Here is a 15,594-nt window from a genome sequence, read left to right on the forward strand (position 1 = left end):
ACCCCGGGCGCGGGGGAAGCCCTGCCACCCCGTTTGCGGCTAAATTATTCATAATAAAATGCTTAAGTGTTTGTCCTTTCAGCGTGGCAGCTGAGGTAACGCCAGCGTAAAAGTTAACGCTAACAAAAATTGTATATTGTTAAAGTTATAGATCAAAAATGATATTTTAAGGGTTTTTAGCCAAAAACTGAGATATGTTGCGCTGTTAATGTTATAACATACAACCCTAATATTTATACGAATGTTATGAAAGGATCGTTTAAGTGTTTGTAGTGAGGGGTGACGAAGCAGGCTGGCTTAAGTATGACATTTTTTCCAAACATCGCTGTTCTAAAATAAAATTAGCATATTGGGGTAACCCTGGGCGAGTGGACGAGCTTACCCCCAACCGAGAGCTATGCCACTAAACCACTGTTTTCCATGAGATGATATGTACTGAGTAGGTTTGGTTTACACCTAGCCCAAAGATAAATTTCAAAGATAAACATGTCATCATCGACAAAGCCTCTTCGGCCTGTCGCTCTATTCCAGTGCCTATACCTATCAAGTATGGATTAAGGGCGATTGCTTGCCTGGTTTTTACTGTAAAATATGGGAGATATCCGCTCCATTTTAACGGTTTTTAGTTACCCTCCATTAGTTTATATCAATAAAATTGACTAGGTTTATGTTTGTATGCTACAAGAACAGTCATGTCACTTGAGGTCAACTAGGGTCAAACTACGTTTTTGCAGATAACGCGACAGACAATGAAGCTAGAGCTTCAAAAAATGGTGTCGTTTTGTTCTTCTTCATCAGCCGAGTCGAATGATATGCATTATGATGCATTTTGGTAAATGAAAAAAATAAATTTTAAGGAATTTTGAAGTACACATTTTTTGTCAATTTTGCATCACGATTTTCATCGATCTGTGCTCTATATGTGATAGACGCTAGCTAAAATACCAGTAGTGACATAAACTCTAAGACGTCCAGAGCTAAACAGTACCTTAATATTTCACTTTCCGTCAATATTTGGAAGATGCGTAATGGTTTTATCAACTCGTTATAAAGCGTTGGAGAGGTGGCCGGCGTTACCCCTATGCCGGGCTTACCCCAGAAAAATTAATACATTTTTAAAACTCGAATTTCGCAACTTTATACTGTTTCCACAAAAACAAGTTTTTGGGACAACACGGCCAATTAATTTATCTAGCTAACAGGATATTAACATTTTATTCATCACGCAAGGTATGTCATAAACATGAAAAAGAGCTTACTATGCCGGGCTTCCCCCGGCTTCCCCTAGGTCATGATAATCGGGTAGGGATAAAGGTAGGCTACGCACCTGCTATCGATGATATCGATGACCTAAGGTCAGGTCAATTTTGCTACCTGACCTTATGTCAATTTTCCATAACGTTTGACAATGAAATATCAAAAGGTCAACTGAGCAAATTTTCCTCCTCCTCTTTGGACGAATAAGAGCTATGTTTGAATCCCGCTATTGCGCCTCTATCACGAATTGGCTTTTCTTTGCCCCTGTCTGACCACATTATCACAGCGCTTTAGCGCACTATCTTATCAGTTCGGACAGTATGACCTGCCCGGGGCGGTGGGTGCGTCGGCACTTGCCGAGGGCCAGTGCCGAACAAACACTAAAGATAGTGCCAGAGCGCTGAACAACCGGCTGGCAACGCGATAGCGCCGCGCTTGAACCTGGTGATATGTGCGACTTTGGTGGTCATTGGTCATTTTGAACGAAAGAGGAGTGTGCTTCAGAGCCGTTGCTGTATCTGTTTTATGAAGTGTTTGGCACAAGACCTAACAAATAAAGCACTCATTTATGGCATGTCGTCTCAATATAATAATATGTGGATCTTTTTCGCGACATTGCTACCCTCTAAACCGATGATTTGTAAATGTAGCCCTCCATTCATTACGGAGCGAGCGAAGCGAGCGGAGTCTCATACTGAATTAAGGGAAAATCCTGAGTATGAGCGGCCGGCCGGCCGGCCGGCCGTGGGGACGCTCTTCAAAAGCTAATATCTTAGGAACGGGACATCCGATTGACAAGCGGTCTTCTTTACTGAATGTCACTTGGACGTAAAAGTTCTGTGGTGTGATGGCCATCATGCGTTCTTGCCAACCACCGCACGTGGCGCGTGGTAAAGTTGGACATTTTTTGAGAACCCCCAAAATTGCAACATCAATAACGGCACAACGGTTGGGCCGATTGAATTGAAACTCGGTACACAGTTAGGTCTCCATCAGATAATTCATCTGCATGTGTTAAGGTTGGGGTGCTACAGCACGTGCGCACGTGCAGGGGGCGCTCCCAGATCTCGAGAACGGCTGGGCCGATTGCGCTCAAATTTGGTACACGGTTGGGGACCAGTTAGTAGGGTGCCGTGCAAAAGTCAGTTTGGACCCCGCTTGCACGTGCGCACGTGCAGTGTGCCGCTTCCAGATCTCGAGAACGGCTAGGCCGATTGCGCTGAAATTTGGCACATCGCTAAAGACCGGTTAGTAGGGTGCAGTGCACAAGTTAGTTGGAGGTACCCCCTCGCAATTTCGCACGTGCAAGGCCCATCCTCTCGCTCGCTCCGTTGGTCGCCCCAAAAGGCGTTTTACTGGTCTTACGACCCGCTATGACCAATACCATTGTGCTCCCCCGCTCGGTACCTTCAAAGCATTTTTTTTTTCGAAGCGTCTGTCGTTTTGATTGGTTGATATTGCTCTCCTTCTCTCTCATCTATTATTCGTGTGATGGAACCCAAGCCCCAGAGGCCAGACGTGACATAGCATAACCATGAAACGTTTTTGTGTTTTGCCGTGCTGAAGCACTAAGCAGTGGCCGGCAAATGCCCCATCGTGGGCCCTTCCTTTCACTTCGCCTCTGGAGATAAAAGGGTTGATGAAGTTACCCATCTCATCATAGGGCAGGTGCAAATGAACTTTTGCAATGATATGAAACCTACCGATAAGAAATAGAAGCCTATTTATGAAGTAGGCTCACTTAGTGACTAATTCAGCTCTGCCAGACAACATTAGTCATTTGATATCTGTCGTGGGTCAAGAGGCACCAGCTAAGAATCATTATTGCAACAAGAAGCTTGATATTTAGTGGATTGAAACATACACGAACACTGAGTGTTTCTCTGAAACCGAGTAAATCTAATCGGAATAGGATAAGACCGTTGGGGTTGGACTAGCCCCCACTCACCACACCAAGGGCCTCATCGTATTCGACGGAGGCACTCAGCAACCGAGCTTCAGAGCCTGCTCCTAGATGGCAGGCGCTGTCTCGGTGTCGGCCGTGAACTGCTGAAGCGAGGCATCGGATCGGAATGTCTGTGAAGCATCAGTCGAAAGTTTCGACTTTAGGCTGATATATCGACCAACGCTTATGACCCCTTAAGCTCGTAGATATGCTTAATGTGCCGTTAATTGCAGAAAGGGAGACATCGGGACAGAATGTAAGCGAATCATCAGTCGAGACACAGCCGTCTAGATAGGTAATGACCTAGGCTTATGACCTCTTACGCTCGTAGATGTGCATGACACTTCTAACTACCATTTGATACACCACTGTCTTGGACTGTTCATTCAATCGGTGGGTAGATATCACACATATGCTTAAATTTACAATAAATGTCCGCATCAAGTTGGCATGATGGTAACGAACACAACGTCAAAAATATATCAAACGATGAGGAGTATGTAGCTTTCGGTTGCACATGGAGCTCATGGCTACACTATTTAGCATTTTAAATGCACAGCCTTTGGAGTACAGTCGTGTACAGGTTGATGGTCCGCTACTCTTTATCCACCGGGTTCCTATGGCTCAGCATTGGCAGCAGCCGCCTGGTACCGGTAGGCTGTGCCGCATGACCCGAGAGTGAAGCGGCACAGCCTACCCACACTGTATGACATCGGCTCGGGTCGCCTGCTAGAGCGATTTTACCGGACGCTGCGTTACACCGGCTTGGGGGAGGGGGGGGGGGGTAAGGGTCAGGCCTGTCAATTTGGCTCGGCTCGGTGGATGAGGCCGGCTGGAGTGTGGCGTGCGGGCGGGGGTGATGTGGGGAGGGAGTGAGCGGACCTGGGGCTGGGCGTGTGTGGTCACTTGTCGCATAGAACCGATCGTAATCCACCCTCCAAAAATTCGCTTTAGAGATATTCACAAGACCCAGGGGGGGGGGGGGGGGGTTCAAACACCCATATCTCAAGTGGGGTGCGGAAGGACAGGTAAGGGTCCATACGGTCTCCTCGTGAATTGCAGCAAAGAAAGAAAACAGGTCAGTCACCAAATAATCTTTCTGAAAAGTGGACTAATCGCAAAGCCTCCCACACAGAAATAAACATCCAGCACACGAAGCGTCTCGAACCGGGCCTCTCACTACCGGTCAGTTTGACAGTCTAGCACTCCTACGCTGAGCTACACCGGATCGCGTATTAAGCCGGGGCAAAGTCCGTCCGGGCGGGCGGCGGGGCCGGGCGGTCGGCAGCAAAGTCAATGAATATTTTTGTGGTTTCGGGTGCCGGTCGCTCTAGCTTGGTGGAATGATGATGGATCATTGGCAAAACTTTCAACGTGGAGTCCCGGTTCGAGCCTCATCGGGGCTCCGGCTACTTTTCCGAGTTAGAATCTGGTTTGATTTTAGTGGTTGCGAGCCATTTATACGGTTTTACACCTACATGTCGATTGTCGATTGATTGATTGATTGATTCATTCGTTCACTTTTAATACATGTCGACATTTAGCATACGAATTGACATCCAGGATCAATCTACCATTTTCATAAACATATTGCCTAAATATCACGCCCCACACTACTCGCCAGCCCACGCCAACCACCGATACGAGGCACGAGCCCCTCCCCCCGCGCTGGTCTGACGCAACAGCTGGTCTACAAAGCGCTCCACCCGGCGACCCGAGCCGATGTCAAACGGCGTGGGTAGACTGTGCCGCTTCACTCTCGGGTCGTGCGGCACAGCCTACCGGTACCAGGCGGCTGCTGCCAATGCTGAGCCATAGGAACCCGGTGGATAAAGAGTAGCGGACCATCAACCTGTACATGTACCAAATACCTACCAGCCCCTGGTATGATTCGGTTCGGTATCGGTCTCGCGATTCGCGGTGGTCTCACTCCTTGTCGGCTGAAGCTGTATTCGCTGTTGCCAGGAAGAGGATAGCATGGGGTCCTCTCTCTGGCGACACTCATGGAACCACTGCTTTGGGTTCCGTCGCGGTCTGATGGTCCCACATGGCCTGGGCCGCTGGGCGCCGGCCCAGGAAGCGGACGGGAAGAGCACCAGGCGAACAAAGCATCTAAACTCAGTCGGGCAGCAAAACGGGAGACGACTCAGGTCCTGAAAAAGTCTAGGGATCACAGCACAGCCAACAAATTAATAAGAAGGGATGTTTTTTTTAAAGAAGTTGTACCGAACAGCCCCTTTCCCGAACAGATTACGACATTCATACCAGTTCCAGTGGCGCACAATAGTTGAAGCATACCAGTGTCCTCGTTAGCGCATTTGCATATAAAGCCAAGCCCCCTTGATGGCTCGTTAGCACCTACAGAATGCTCATAACATGTTTGGGTCACGTTTGCTATATCACATATTTGCATGAAGTTTAAAGTTTGTAGAAATCTCTAACGCCAACACATTCATGCAAGGTTTGCACATTCGCAGTCAAAAGCATAGTTCACTTGGCTAAATGTTCATTAGCTCTCTCGTAAAGAACTCGTAACTCGGTAAAAGCACATACCTATGTAACACGTGTCCATAACAACTAACAATCAACTCTATCACAAGTGCGCCACCCTCCCGTAACACCGTGAAACCCAACCTTACAATCACGACCACCACACAAGCTCACGCCCGCGACACAATCACTCTAATTTGTCCTTTCTGCGAACACTGCTCATTTCACACTCTCCCCTCTGGCGGCTCGACTCGAGTGGCGTATTGTGTCTTTGTCAGCTGCCTAGCGGGGCCAGCTCCGTTGTCGATGCCCCCTGAAGTGTTGACGGGACTCGGGTGGCTGGGGCCGTTCGAGCGGCTGGAAAATGAACGCCGTCTCACGACCGACAGAAATGGATAGGCCGTGTAAAGCGTCGATATCGTCGACACGGTTTCTCGACGCTCAGACACCTACGTCATACTGCAGCGGAGTAAGGCTAAGGCAGATATGAAACACCGGTACATGGGCGATAGGAATTCTGGGTATCGAATATTATTTATTTTCGCATCCTGGTGTTCTTCTTGCTAGTGCTGTTATATTGCATCCTGGTATTGCTAATTTTAGTTTATGTAATAGCCGAATATTGCAAATCCGATCATTCCTGTGGGATCATAACAACCACATCGCTGATCGTCAGCAAGAACATAATTTTATAAACGCTCTATTATTGCAGGTCCTGCAAAATTGATATTAATTCCACTGTGCAAATGCACATGTGTACCTTGCCAATTACCTTCGCCATTACTGCTTCCGCTAGTTAATACCTTGACGACTCCTGACAACCGCACAAACACACACGTAATCATTACCCTACGCGTGAAATGTGTCCTTACACACGTAAAACGTGTCACCTTCCCACTCCCTGCGTTTGATGCGACACCTACCCTCAGTGTAAGTAAGTACCCGCGCGGTTCGGTAACACCCAAAATGACTCTGTGCGTGACGGCTAACGTGACGGTTTGTCACGGCCTGTCACGGGGACGTTCCACCCACCCGGAGTTGAGGATTAATGGTGTGCTGGGTGGGTGTAACCGACTGGTAATGGTAGCGCAGGTATAGCGAAGCAGACAGTGAAGTTTGAAGGGCGTGGTTGATGGCACGGACAGTGAAGGGCGGGGCTGAAGACAAGGGGTTGTTAACTGCAGTGGGCGGCACCGGGAAAGCGTAAGGTGCTCACTTTGGTCACAAAGGACGGCGCGTGCGTGCTGAAATTTGGAGAGTGGCCGTTGGGAATGTGTGGAGGACAGCGACTGGTCAGACCTCTGCAGCACGATTTAATCATTGCGGCTTTCCACTGCTACACTAATAGCATGCAAACGCGACAACTTTCCACCAACGACAGATGAAATAAAATGACTGTACAAAAATCATAAGTGCGTTGCAATGTCTGTCCGGTGTCCAAAAATTTACTGTGCAATGCAATGACTCTCCTAGGCGCGAAATGCGAAAACTCTTCACAAATGAGGCGTGGAATTGAAAGTGGCGACTCCACAAATGGGGGTCGGGGTATGAAATATAATGACTAAGTACGTACACTAACGTTCTCCCTCATTCATTTCAACCCAACTTGTCAACTCACTTGATAGAAAAACCTAGAAAGAAACAAGACACAAAGTAATTAACAAGTCTCATTACACGAACTTTATTGTCATAAACAACGTGTAACATTCACATTACCAACAACTCACACACCGCAATGTTCACTGCTCCTGAACTTCTACAGTATCGCACTTCGAGCTGTGTCTGCTAGACGTATGACTTCACGGCACGCTAATGCTAACGAAAGTCGTACCCTGTTCAAACATGCGTCCAACCCCACAACCACATCACTCGCCACAGAAAGTGCGCAGCAAATTGACCAAATGGCCGCGGTCAGTTTGGTCAACTGACCCGCACTGTACATACGTGTTCCGGCTCAATGTACATTCGTACGTTAGTCGTGAGGAACGGGAGGGGGTGGGGCGGGGAGAGGGGACTTGGCACGCGAGCAAGTCCCCTGGAGTGACGCGAGGTAGGGAGTTATTACAAGTTGGTTAAAACTGGGTGCCGTGGATTAGAACAAATAGTGTGAGGCTACTGGAGCAATGGAGCAAAAGAACAAAGCATATGATACCTAGATTCATAAAGGAAGTCAGTGAAATTAAGCGTCGTTTGAGGTCTGAGCTATCGAACGTTCATAACGAAAAATTCACCGGTTAAACAAGCGCTGATAATTTGTTTTGCATGTTTTAACACATGTCTCATGTTCCCTGAACAGCACTCATTGTTATTTTCAGGTGTCAAAAACCAGACCCTTATTTGTCTCCAATCCACAATCACATCTATTGTAAAATTGCTCACATTTCCAGTCAGGCTGTTGCAACAGCCAACAATCTCGCCGGGAATTTTCAGTGACCTCACCACCTGGCCGACGGGCGCAGCGCCGACCATTCGTCTAGGTCACAGCCCAAAGCGGGGGGTCGGCGACCGAGCCATTCGGCGCAATGGGACCTCATTAGTCGGGCGCGCGGCCCGGCTGTCCAGAAAACCGGCCACTCTACCGAGCCGCCGTGGCCATTTGACGGGGTTAAATGCCGCGGAAGAGATGCGGGCAGGGCTGGATCGTTGCGAAGGGCGATTTTGCAGAGCGCTCTGTCATACGCAGGGTTGTTATGGGGCACCCTAGCCGGCGAAGCGTGTTCATATGACGCTAATGCCTGTTAAAATGACTATGCGAATTGGCTGGGGGCTGGAGAGTAAGAAGGAAAATGTGCAAGTCAAAGTAAAGAACGCTGACGCATGGTTGGGCGCATGCTTTATTCATAGACGAGTGCTTTGATAATGGCCCTTAGGATGACGCTTCCTTTTTGACGAACTCAAACTTATATTTCCGTAAGACTGACTTGAAGCCAGTCGCAATCTAATATATAGCTCATCACGTACAACTTGTGTCCTGCTTGTAACAAATATAATTTCAGGAGCATTAAAAATGTCTGTAACTTCTTGCCAAGCGGTTAACTGAGTCCCTTGCCGGATACGAGTTGTGGAATAATCAGAACTGAGGCCATTATTATAAAATAAAATCGAGACACCGCCTGCAAATAAAAATCGAGACGAATTTATTTTATAGGTATGTACTAATGGCCTCCGCTGTTGGTATTTTGTTCAATGTTGTCACAACGGAAATGACGTGTGTTTTCGTCGATAAAAATACAAAAGACCTTTGGTTCTAGGTTTTCTGGTAAGGTAATTAATAATCGAAGCCCAGCTAAACCAGTGCCTATACTTGTTACGTCTGTAGCGGTAAATAAGCAGGCATTCATTTCCACAAGATGTACCTCCCAAAGTACCTACCTAAAACAAATCTTTCAGGGAAGGTTCTGTATTAGGCCTATTTTGGGCCAAGTTTTGTGTTGAAGGCCACCTATTGCACATCATAATTACTGAGCAAGGCTTTTCAAAATACAATTATAAATGTAAAAACTGTTTCAACATTCTGGTTCTTAACCCGCGCACCGACGGGGGGGGGCGGATATCCGCCCCCCCCTGAGGTTTTTCGCAAATAGCGGGAAAACCGCGGCGTGTAGCGCCGCGAAATTTGGTATGACTATTCCCTCATCAATTTTACACATAGTGTGCAAGTTTGAACCTCCTACCTTTTAAGGTCAGGTCACCAGGTCACTTTGAATGACCCAACCTCAAGTCACTTTTTTGCAACTTTGTCACCGTGCCAGAGCTACAGTAGATGTCGGAGGCCTTTGAAAGTCGCAGGATGTTATAAGGTCATTAGTAGCTACAATTTGTATATCTCGGAATTTTGATATCGGTGACCTAAGGTCAGGTCAATTTCGCGACCTCCCCATTATAGGTAAGTCAATGGGGGAAAAATCAACTCCCTATTTTTACCACTAAAACTGGTCGGAATGGCCCCATATACCATACATGACTTCATATACGATCAACCTTCACTACCTTGAGGTCTGTTTTGCTGTTGGGCAGCTGTGAGGTCATGTGACGTCATCAAAGGTCACCAAAGGTTTTTGGCCAATAACTCCGTACAGGAACAAGATACAGCCGCGTGGATGGTCTCATTGTGTTCATCTCGTCAAGACGCATCGAATGATATAGGGGAAGCGGGGGTAACACCGCCCCCCTAAGCTTTTCGCCAAAATGAGAGAATATGTGTGAAGTCTCTTGGTAGTTATTGTCTTGGTTATAATATTTAAATATTTTCTCACGTGTTTTAGGTACTTATTTTGCATGCTGCTAAAAGGTTTTCATGCATCACGACTTTTAAAAATACCTTGCATATTTGCCGCCTACAAATTGTGTGGGTAACCCCGCCACCGGTGTTGATGTTAACCCAACCCATCCCTACGAAAGCTTTCCATTGCTCAGAGATCGCGTGCGATGAGTTTCCTGTCGGTAAGTGGTGATTTTCGTAAGCAATCGGTAATGGACACCTAAATAGGTATAGGTTCACCAGCTGTTTGCCAGTTTTATACAAATGGCAGTGCTTGGTCGGGATGCATGAAAAATATAAAGTAAAAAATAAAATAAGCTGCTTATTCCCGACTTGGGAACATCTACGAACATAAATAAACGCGTGTCTTTGGAGTTTCATCACTTATCACGCTAAGAACAGAAAACACCACAACCTCAATTGGGGGAACACCGCCACGGGGTGGCGGTGTTCCCCAACTAGTATAAGCACAAGCAAAAATCGCCAGCGGCAAGAATGTACTAGACGGTTCAAGCAAAGCTATCTTCCTGGAGAAAGCCGATCAGTCATTTTTCGATGTAATCAAGTAAATCAAAATGAGTCTCTACTTGAAAACATTCAAAAGTGCTCCCAACTCATCGAATTTTTATAAGAGAACTAGAGGGACAGCATTACGCGCAGCGTAATAAATCAATTTTCATTAAAATCGGCCCAGTAACGGGCGAGTTATTGCCAGAATAAATTTGGCGTCTCCTCTTGGCCGGCGGTGCCCTGTTCCGGTATTCATTGCCAAAGGTCAACGACCTGCCGGCTCTGATTTTGCTCAGTTTGGCAAGCGAAGAAACTGAGCCTAAGGCGCGTGCCGTCTGCTCGAAACCGGCCGCGGCCCAAAATGCTGCAAAGATGCGCCCGCCACGTGCACACCGCTGCACGCACCCCCTCCAAAATTTAATACAACAAACAGATGCACGCGTCCGACTTAAGTCCAAAATTTCACCCCCGTAGCCCGCACCGTTCCGGAGCCATAGCCCGCCAAGCGTGACTGACGCGTCACATACATACATACATACATACATACGGACGTTTTGATTTTTATATATGTAAACTAGAGGGACAGCATTACGCGCAGCGTAAAGAGGGACAGCATTACGCGCAGCGTAATAAATCAAGTTTCAATAAAATCGGCCCAGTAGCGGCCGAGTTATGGCCAGAATAAATTTGGCGTCTTCTCCTGGCCGGCGGTGCCCTGTTCCGGTATTCATTGCCAAAGGTCAGTGACCTTCCGGGTCTGATTTCGCTCATTTTCGCAGCGAACAATCTGAGCCTAGGGCACGTGCTCTCTGCTCGGCGCCGGCCGCGGCCCAAAATGCCGCAAAGATGCGCCTGCCACGTGCAAACCGGCGAGCGCACCCCCACCAAAATTTAATACGACAAACAGATGCACGCGTCCGACTTAAGTCCAAAATTTCACCCCCGTAGCCCGCACCGTTCCGGAGCAATAGCCCGCCAAGCGTGACTGACGCGTTACATACATACATACATACATACATACGTACGTACGTTTTGATTTTTATATATGTAAACTAGGTGTCCAGCATTACGCGCAGCGTAATAAATCAAGTTTCATTAAAATCGGCCCAGTAGCGGCCGAGTTATTGCCAGAATAAATTTGGTGACTCCTCCTGGCCGGCGGTGCTCTGTTCCGGTATTCATTGCCAAAGGTCAACGACCTGCCGGCTCTGATCAGTTTTGCAAGCGAAGAAACTGAGCCTAAGGCGCGTGCTCTCTGTTCGGCGCCGGCCGCGGCCCAAAATCCCGCAAAGATGCGCCCGCCACGTGCACACCGCTGCACGCACCCCCTCGAAAAGTTGATACGACAAACAGATGCACGCGTCCGACTAACGTTCAAAATTTCACCCCCGCAGCTCACACCGTTCCGGAGCAATAGCCCGCCAAGCGTGACTGACGCGTTACATACATACAGACATTTTGATTTTTATATAAGTAACTAGAGGGACAGCATTACGCGCAGCGTAATAAATCAATTTTCTTTAAAATCGGCCCAGTAGTGGCCGAGTTATTGCCAGAATAAATTTGGCGTCTCCTCTTGGCCGGCGGTGCCCTGTTCCGGTATTCATTGCCAAAGGTCAGTGACCTTCCGGCTTTAATTTCACTCAGTTTTGCAGCGAAGAAACTGAGCCTAAGGCGCGTGCCGTCTGCTCGAAACCGGCCGCGGCCCAAAATGCTGCAAAGATGCGCCCGCCACGTGCAAACCGGCGAGCGCACCTCTTCCAAAATTTAATACGACAAACAGATGCACGCGTCCGACTTACGTCGAAAATTTCACCCCCGTAGCCCGCACCGTTCCGGAGCAATAGCCCGCCAAGCGTGACTGACGCGTCACATACATACATACATACATACGGACATTTTGATTTTTATATATGTAAACTAGAGGGACAGCATTACGCGCAGCGTAATAAATCAATTTTCATTAAAATCGGCCCAGTAGCGGCCGAGTTGTGGCCAGAATAAATTTGGCGTCTCCTCCTGGCCGGCGGTGCCCTGCGCCGGTATTCATTGCCAAAGGCCAGTGACCTTCCGGCTCTGATTTCACCCAGTTTTGCAGCGAAGAAACTGAGCCTAAGGCGCGTGCCGTCTGCTCGAAACCGGCCGCGGCCCAAAATGCTGCAAAGATGCGCCCGCCACGTGCAAACCGGCGAGCGCACCCCCACCAAAATTTAATACGACAAACAGATGCACGCGTCCGACTTACGTCCAAAATTTCACCCCCGCAGCTCACACCGTTTCGGAGCAATAGCCCGCCAAGCGTGACTGACGCGTCACATACATACATACATACATACGGACATTTTGATTTTTATATATGTGACTAGGTGTCCAGCATTACACGCAGCGTAATGAATCAATTTTCATTAAAATCGGCCCAGTAGCGGCCGAGTTATTGCCAGAATAAATGTTGCGTCTCCTCTTGGCCGGCGGTGCTCTGTTCCGGTATTCATTGCCAAAGGTCAGTGACCTTCCGGCTCTGATTTCACCCAGTTTTGAAAGCGAAGAAACTGAGCCTAAGGCGCGTGCCGTCTGCTCGGCGCCGGCCGCGGCCCAAAATGCTGCAAAGATGCGCCCGCCACGTGCACACCGCTGCACGCACCCCCTCCAAAATTTAATACGACAAACAGATGCACGCGTCCGACTTACGTTCAAAATTTCACCCCCGTAGCTCGCACAGTTCCACAGCAATAGCCCGCCAAGCGTGACTGACGCGTTACATACATACATACATACGGACATTTTGATTTTTATATATGTAATGTGCACTTTTCTTTAAATGCCCACATTGAGCTTCAATTACACTGAAACATCGGAACACAAATCAGAAGACGCTTACCATCGTGCAGTTAATAGGAAATAACGGATTTTTACACTTTACAGTTCATACTTTCCCCGCCAGATGGGGTGGCGGTGTTTCCCACAGTGGCGGTGTTCCCCCCGCTTCCCCTACATGATGACCTCAAGGTCACGTGACCTGAGGTCAACCTTTGACCTTGACCTTTCGAGGTCAACATATATATCATTCGATGCGGATTGACGAGAGGATCACGATGATGCCCTTAGTTTGCTCCTATCTTGACTAATTCGAAAGTTATTCGATAAAAACTCTCTCCATATCTAGCGCCGCCATTTTGAATTTTTCGACCCCTGTGACGTCATCTTTGACCTGACCTGAAAATGACCTTTGTAAAAATTGTAGATCTTGACCGTGCGTATCCGATGCCGTTTACCGCTTGTCGCTATCTTGCTTCGTTCTCGAGATCTCGGGGGGGGGGGGGGGCGGTCATCCGCCCCCCCCCGTCGGTGCGAAGTTGGCGCAGACCCCCGTCGGTGCGCGGGTTAAAGGTAGTGTGCCAGCTTTCCTGGACCGTATGGAGTTAATGGCCCAGATAAGGAGAACCGGATTTTTAGAACTTATCCATACCTTCAAAACTCATGGAAACGTCTTAAATTCTTCAAATTTTGAGTACCCCAGTGCGAAATTCGCCCCGACGGGTTGTCGGTCGTACCCCAACCACATTTCACACCACTATGAACAATAAATGCACACACTGAAATCGCTATTACCGATATGCTCATCCAATCAAGTTTCGATAAACCCGTTCATCATCATCTCCTGCGGTTTCGAACACGCCTGTTAGGTGGTGCGGTAGACCGCGCCCAAAGCCAGGGCCCCGGTAACGTGAGGTAGCCGAGTCGGGGCAGCGTGCGCTGACCCAAGCCGGGGCCGCGCGTCCTCCCGGTGTCATGTGATAGCCCGGGGCTGCCCGCGGGGATGCGGTAGACCGCGCCCAAAGCTGCGGCCCCGGCTTGGGTCAGCGCACGCTGCCCCGACTCGGCTACCTCACGTTACCGGGGCCCTGGCTTTGGGCGTGGCTTCTGCTCATACTTTGTGGTGCGGTGGTGGTGCGTCGGGCCGCGCGCTCTGACTTCGGCCAAGAAAAATGCGTCAGCTGATCATTGTCATTTCTGCCACTTGCGTGTGGTGAAATGGGGTCATAACTTAAGAAACGGCTTTTTCATATCAATTATTTTACATAAAATCATATTTCAAACCATAAGTAATGTTTGACAGCCAAATAAAAGAAACAATACCAATACAGGCTTACAGTTTAAGGCTCGACATTGTGTTGTCTACGATTAGACAGCTGATAACTCATTCCCGTACGTCGTAACTCTATAATGACCTTTGCTTATTGTCACATGTGCGCCGCATTCGCGATTGTTGCCGACGCCTGTTTGCAGGTCAGCCCACAACAGTTGTTATACATATCGAAAAACCGATAAACTTTTAGGCAAAAAAGGCACTATTCCAGGCCCATTTTTGATTTTCTTTGCGATATTAGGTAAAAACAGAAGCTTCTTATCCTAGGAAAAATAAAATGGGAAATCTTTCAAAGGTGGCACACTACCTTTAACCCGCGCCGGGCCGGGGGGGGGGGGGGTGTTTGAACACCCGGTTTTTCGCAGAGCCGTTTTTGGCACACCTGTTTGTGCATCTTCTCCGCACATGTTGTGAAAATTTCAGACCCAGGTCACCTTAGGTCAGGTCACCAAGTCACGCCAAGTGACCTAACCTCAGAAAAAATAAGAATGCTCGTCATAGCTACACCGACTGAACGATTGCCTTGAAACCTTTAGCGATTGATTAGAGCAACACTATCTATAAAATGTTTATCTCGGAATTTTGATATCGGTGACCTAAGGTCAGGTCAATTTTGCGGCCTCTCCATTATAAGTCAATGGGAGAAAATTGAAAAGGGTCTGTTTTGCACGAACGCTATTCTAGACACTCTCAAACATCGAGATGTAGGTAAAATAGACACACTGAACCAGAAAATGGCAACTGTGACCCCTCGTTATGTCCCCGAGGTCATCTCAGGTCACGAACAGAATCTAACAGTTTTTCGATGATAACTTCTGATAGAGGCGTGCTAGAGTGCTGAAAACGCCTTAGATGTGTTCGGCTCGACGTTGCGGATCGACTGATGTGCAACATGACCTTTTCCGGTCAGGTCATGACCTTGACCTGAGGTCAAATTTTCAAGTTGACCTTTTAAGGTCAAATTATAGTTCATTCGACGCGTCT

The sequence above is a fragment of the Amphibalanus amphitrite genome, unplaced genomic scaffold (genome assembly GCF_019059575.1).
Source record: "Amphibalanus amphitrite isolate SeventyFive unplaced genomic scaffold, NRLGWU_Aamphi_draft 001344F_arrow, whole genome shotgun sequence".
NCBI classification, from domain to species: domain Eukaryota; kingdom Metazoa; phylum Arthropoda; class Thecostraca; order Balanomorpha; family Balanidae; genus Amphibalanus; species Amphibalanus amphitrite.